Source organism: Nothobranchius furzeri, chromosome 8, assembly GCF_043380555.1.
Source record: "Nothobranchius furzeri strain GRZ-AD chromosome 8, NfurGRZ-RIMD1, whole genome shotgun sequence".
NCBI lineage: Eukaryota > Metazoa > Chordata > Actinopteri > Cyprinodontiformes > Nothobranchiidae > Nothobranchius > Nothobranchius furzeri.
Genome location: NC_091748.1, coordinates 40,179,207 through 40,186,594, shown reverse-complemented (window position 1 = coordinate 40,186,594; position 7,388 = coordinate 40,179,207).

The window sequence follows — 7,388 nt, the reverse complement described above, 5'->3', positions numbered from 1 at the left end:
TAGAGCGACCCTTCCCGGTCTCACAGAGCTGCTCGGACCAGACACTCCAGACTGAAGTGTGTCCCTGCAGCAGCGAGAGCGCCTGGATGTCCACACTCCACGCAGCATGTGTACGAGTCTGCGCTTCATGCCCAAACACAATCAAGAAGCCTCGAAAATGAGATAAACACCGAATGATTGTGACGCCAGTCACGCTTAAGATCCCAGAGAACTGTTTTTATTAACGGCACCCATTTGTCCTCGTATCTTCTCGTTCGCTTCCAAAAGACTGAGCAGACGCCATTAGAGAGAACGGCCCTTACAACAATCTGTTCTTGCTTGAGTTGTCTAACGGCCCTGGATTTATGTTTGTGTTGTAATAAGAAGTGTTTCCATTGATGGTCACTCTGAAGTACATCTCCACAATAAAGGAGATGGGAGATATCAGCTGTAAGGGCTCGTTATCGAGCTCCTCGCTGGTTTCCATGGAGCTAAAGATGCTGTTCTATCTTTGTTAATGACTGGCCTTTTAGGAAGATTCTCTGATCCAGGAGTGATGTCTGTGAGCTTTGTTAGAAAACGCCCATCCACACGGAAAACACAGAAAATGCCTACTTTAAATGTGAATTTCCTTAAAACGGAAACAACCATCCCTTTTGAGCAGCCAAACCTGAAACGTTCTCACCCCTCCTGCGCTCACACCAGACACCTTCTGACTCAGGAAATGTCCCAAAGAGTAACTGACAGGAGTTCCTCCGCCCTACTCCATGCTCACTTAAAAAGAGGTGATATTGTTGCCTCGTATTCTCCTTCCTGAAAGGGAAAATCCTTGGGATTGAGCTTGTGAGCTGGAGCGGAAGCAGACTGGAATGTGCATCTTTTGTCGCCAGTCAGAGTTGTGAATGGACTTGGGCTGTCGTCTCCTTGTCCTCTGGTTTAACCGGCGGTGGAGAAGCAAGCACACCTGAAGTCTTTCATCATCACCTTGTCAGACCGTTCAGATTTGTATGTGGTGTTATGGATCTACTTCACTTCCTGTCTAATAATGTTCTGTGTGGGTTTATGTTGATGATTCTGATAGAAATGCCTCATTATGTTGATTTTTGTATTTGTCTGCAAATCTCATCTGGTCAGCTGAAGGTTCACGTTCTTCACAGCGATGTAAAAGTTTCACACATAAATACACAAAACTATTCCCTAATAGGAACAATTTTCCCATTTTTCCTATCGGTTATGCCACTGGGGGAATGTAAATGCGGGGAGTCAGTCAGGCTGCATCCTGAGCCCCACTTTGTCTTGTTTGAATGATGAAGAACACATCGATCTGACCGTCTGTTTTAGTCTTCATCACTGTTACAGCAGCAAGCATTTTACTGCTGTTTGGTCTTCACTCTGTTGTTCCAAGAGAGCAAAGGCTTCCTCTTGTGTTCGTTCAGCTATTATCAGATGTTTCAGCGTAGGAACAGACAGTCATTGGAATCTATCCTCATCGGAGGTGTTGCTGCAGTCCAGGAACACGCTTTGTTCCTCTTTTTGGAATTTCTCTAATAACTGATTCTCTTTCTCCAAAAAAGGGATCAAGACCTGTAAAAAAATGTAAAAAATAAAAAATATATCAAGATGAGGACTAACAAACCTGTGATTCAATACTGAAAATAAGTTGTTTACACATACAAAGGATGCAACCATCCTTGCTCCTTGGCTGTGGAGAATCCATCTGCTGTTTACTGCCTAATTCTTTCTTTTCAACCAAAGACCAAATTGGGCGGCATCATTTGTTTTATTAGCAAATATTTTATATTCTGTGATTATCAGTTGATATTAGAGTTTAAACTGTTTATTTAAAGTGAAAATCAAATGGGACCAACAACACATTCCTGAGGATCTCTCATGATGACAAACAACCAACTAGTTAGAAATCCTCTCTTTTCTATCCCTGAGATCATTTCAAAAATACTTGAATTTACCAACAAGACCACAGACATTTGTGTAATAATTTATTGTGATGTATAAAAACAAAATACTTTTACAGTCTTAACAAAACACATAAAACAACATGCATCCTATACCTCTTACATTTAGCCCACTGTTTTGATGTCAAAGTATTTTTCTTACAAGAAAAACTTTAGACATTTATTGATATTCAATCAGAATAAATTTAGGTTCTATGAGCAAGACATAGAACTATGAATATCTGTCAAAACCACCAGTTCTCATCATTCATTTAGTTTATATATATATTTTTTCCAAACAAATAAAAGAAAATCATTTCTGCATTAGAAAGTGTGCTCTAGTATAGCAGTTAACTTTATTAAAGACACCAAAATAGTTCCATATAAAGTAAAGGTTTCCTTTTATTGTTTTCATTCACCAGCAAAAGCAACCAGGCATCAACCAGAGCCAACAGCTTGTTTAAAACCCAACAGAGATTTTTTATCCTACAATAATCCTTTCAAGGCTATGGATGTTGTAGGGCTGTCATGGTTGACACGTCTCTGCAACATTGCGTGGTCATCGGGGGCAGTTCCTAGGGAGTGGCAGACCGGGGTGGTGGTCCCCATCTTTAAAAAGGGTGACCTGAGGGTGTGTTCCAACTATAGGGGGATCACACTCCTCAGCCTCCCTGGAAAGGTCTACGCCAAGGTACTGGAGAGGAGGGTCCGATCGATAGTTGAATCTCAGATAGAGGAGGAGCAATGTGGTTTTCGTCCTGGCCGTGGAACTGTGGACCAGCTCTATACCCTTGCAAGGGTGATGGAGGGGGCATGGGAGTTTGCCCAACCAATCCACATGTGCTTTGTGGATTTGGAGAAGGCTTATGACCGTGTCCCCAGGGGCACCCTGTGGGGGACGCTCCAGGAGTATGGGGTGGGTGGCTTTCTGTTAAGGGCCATTCAGTCCCTTTACCAGAGGAGCGTGAGTTTGGTCCGCATAGCCGGTAGTAAGTCGGACCTGTTCCCAATGAGGGTTGGACTCCGCCAGGGCTGCCCTTTGTCACCGGTTCTGTTCATCACTTTTATGGACAGAATTTCTAGGCGCAGCCGTGGTGTGGAGTGTGTCGAGTTTGGTGGCAGGAGAATCTCGTCTCTGCTTTTTGCGGATGATGTGGTCCTCCTAGCTTCATCCAGCTCTGACCTTCAGCTCTTGCTGGGTAGGTTCGCGGCCGAATGTGAAGCGGCTGGGATGAGGATCAGCACCTCCAAATCTGAGACCATGGTTCTCGACCGGAAAAGGGTGGCTTGCCACCTCCGGGTCGGGGGAGAGGTCCTACCTCAAGTGGAGGAGTTTAAGTATCTCGGGGTCTTGTTCACGAGTGAGGGTAGGAGGGATCGGGAGATCGACAGGCGGATTGGTTCGGCGTCTGCAGTGATGCGGACGCTGAGCCGATCTGTCGTGGGGAAGAGGGAGCTGAGCCAGAAAGCCAGGCTCTCGATTTACCGGTCGATCTACGTCCCAATCCTCACCTATGGTCATGAGCTTTGGGTGATGACCGAAAGAACGAGATCGCGGATACAAGCGGCCGAAATGAGTTTCCTCCGTAGGGTGGCCGGGCTCAGCCTTAGAGATAGGGTGAGGAGCTCGGACATTCGGGAGGGACTCGGAGTAGAACCGCTGCTCCTCCGGATCGAAAGGAGCCAGTTGAGGTGGTTTGGGCATCTGGTCAGGATGCCTCCTGGACGCCTCCCCGGGGAGGTGTTTCGGGCATGTCCTGCCGGCAGAAGGCCCCCGGGTCGACCCAGGACACGTTGGAGAGGTTACATCTCCAATCTGGTCCGGGAACGCCTTGGGGTCCTGCCGGAGGAGCTGGTGGACAAGGCCGGGGAGAGGACGGCCTGGAGCTCCCTAGTTGGGATGCTGCCCCCGCGACCCGGACCCGGATAAGCAGAGGAAGACGAGACGAGACGAATAATCCTTTCAGTTGTTAGAAGGATATGCAATTAATGACCTTCAATTGCAGTTTGGAATTTTTATTTTTGTTCTATTTCCAACTGTTTAGAAATAATGAACACTTAAAACTATAGCAATTATAACTGTTGTCATGAAGATCTAATTATGTGAGCTGCTCAGTAAAACACGAAAACATCTGCTGTATTTTACCTGTTTCACATCACAGCAATGAAGCACTTTTTAAAATAAAAATTTAGTTAATAAAACAATTACAATTTTGTCTTGCAAGCCTAACTTAAATGTCAAAGATAACAAACATTTTGTGAGTAAATTCATTTATATATATATATATATATATACAGTATATATATATATATATATATATATATATATATATATATATATATACTGTATATATATATATATATATATATATATATATACATATATATATACTGTATATATATATATATACACATATATACAGTATATATATATATATATATATATATATATATATATATATATATATACTGTATATATATATATATATATATACAGTATATATATATATATATATATATATATATATATATATATATATACATATATATATATATATATATATATATATATATATATATATATACTGTATATATGTGTATATATATACAGTATATATATATGTATATATATATATATCTATATATATATATATATATATATATATATATACAGTATATATATATACAGTATATATATATATATATATATATATATATATATATATATATATATATACTGTATATATATATACACATATATACAGTATATATATATATATATATATATATATATATATATATATATATATATATATATATATATATATGTGTGTGTGTGTGTGTGTGTGTGTGTGTGTGTGTGTGTGTGTGTGTGTGTGTGTGTGCCTGCTCTGTTTTCTCCATCCCCAGTGAGTCGTGGAGGATGGCTGCTTATACTGAGCCAGGATTCTCTGGAGGTTTCTTCCTGTTAAAAGGGAGTTTTCCTCTCCACTGTCACTTCATGCTTGCTTAGTATGAGGATTGCTGTATAGTCACTGACACTAGTCAGTGACTTGATGCAGTTTGCTGGGTTCCTTATATAGGAAACATTATTTCTGATTGGCTTAATGAACTGACCTGAATTGGAATGTTTATTATGTGAAGTGCCTTGAGACGACTCTTGTCGTGATTTGGCGCTTTATAAATAAACTTGAATTGAATTGTATATATATATATATATATATATATATATATATATATATATATATATATATATATATATATTAGAGGTGGGAAAAATGATCGATTCTAAGATGCATCGTGATTCAGCCGTGCATGATTCCGCATCGATGCAGCAACGTGACATAATGAGATTTTCTCCCTATGTCTATGTCTATGCGAGGACAATAAAGTTTTGAGGTTTTATAATTACTTCTGGGGGCAGAGTTGCAATGACATGCGCACTGCGTTGCCCTAGCAACAGTTTAAACCAGAAAAGGCGGACAGGGATACGGGGCCAACATTACCAGTAATCAAAGACCCGTTACATTTAAATCGGATGTCTGGGATAATTTCTGTTTTGGGATCCTGGATGTGAAAGAATCACTTAACACAGTATTTGTTTACTATGTTTAAGTTCAGTAATATTCTATCTTAAAGCTGCTCTACCGAAAACATTATTTCTTATATTATTTAAGTAATTACAGGCAGCACACTTTAAACATTATTGCTCACTATAGTGAATAGATGAATGTTCTGTTTTTCAGGGATTTTGAAATCAAAAAGTAATTGAAAACTATTCTACTGCTTTTATTAAGTAATGAAAATTTTTGTGTGAAGAATCGTGATGCATTTAGACTCAAATCGAATCGTTAGGCAGATAATCGGAATCGGATCAAATCGTGAGGCAGGTAGAGATGCACACCACTAATATATATATATATAAACATAACACTCTGAAATTGTCACACAAATGACAAAAATATATAAATATGTGATTGAAACTTTTGTAAATGTAAAACTGACCAAAGAAGCACCCCTGCCGGATGCCAAACGGTTGTTGTTGCTTGCTGGAAATCTTTTATCCCAGTCAGAGTCAACTCTGAAACAGTTACAACTTAAAAACAACATCATCACATGCATTCATTTTCACTGAGTTTATAGAAATTTTACAAGCATTTGCTTCCCTTTGTTTGCGTTTGAGAGTAGAGTGGCCTTCCTTTTGAGCACATTCAGACAGCTGAGGTCAGGGCCAAGAGCTCCTGTCTCCATCATCCCAGCTCTGTGCCAGTGCAGATAAAAGGAGAGGCTGTTTGTGAGCTGTCTGAGCTTTTTGTGTTTGCACAGAGTCACAACTTTGCAAGGGGTCGAGGGGTGGGGTAGGAGGGGAGTCCGGGCTAACTAACCAGGATTTGTATGCAGACTACATTGCGTTGCCGCCCCCCTGGTCCACTCTATGTCTTCTCACCTGCCTGCTGCAGTAAATCATAGAGCTATCAAGTGAAGCGTGTTGATGGGGCTGCACGTGCAAGAGCTTTGCTGCACCTGTCGGGTCTGGGTTTGATGCATGTGTGTAATAAAGAGCCTCTGTGAGAGAGTTTCTGTTAGTCACGTCTCTGCTGTGTGACTTCTGTCCGTGTGTGATTTGTTTACAGGTCCTGCGGGTTTGAGATACTTGTTGGTTTTTGCCTGCTTGTGTGTATGTAATTAAAACAGAGGTAGCTCGGTGTCAAACAGGAGGTCTGCAGATGCCCATCCGGCTGAGAGCTTCAGGTCCCTCCTTTTGACAAAGTATCCATTCAGAGTCAATGAGCTGGGTCAAAGCCTGCAGTCAGGCTGCAGCTCGGCCGAGGACTGGGGCGGTCCAAGGGGTCAGTCGTATTCACATGGCGCTGTCATGCAAATGAACCCACCCACGCTTAAACAACTCTTGGAATTTTTATGTCTGCTCTTTGGCCTTTTTTCCCTCATTTTTTCTCTTTTTCCCCACTTTCCCCAATCCATGTCTACCTCTTCTTCTACTCTCCAAAGCTTTCTGTCTCCCTCTTATTCACAAAGTCATTGACGAGACATTCAAAGCTTTTTAAATTGGCCAGCGTCATTGTTCCTGCACTGAAGTAAGCGAGAGCGGGGGAGATGGAAAGCGAGAAAGCGCAAAGAGGAGTGGGCCTAAATATACTCCGGTCTGAAAGTAGTTAGATCATGTTCTTTTCATGGTCCGATTAGAATCAAATCGATCCCCCCGCCCCTCCTGACACTCCACGGTTTGAAGAGGAGCGGCCAAACAAAGATTTCTTGGCGTAGACGGGAAGAATTAATGACTGAACCTGGATGCTAAACACACTCTTAAAGTGTTGCTTTGCAGCTTGACAATACCCCAGAGAGTGAATTTGTTTTTATTGTGCGCAAGAGATGTTTGTGTGGAGCTGGAAAAGTTGTCTCTACAGTGATGAGCCTGCTCGGGTGTCTTTAGGTGAG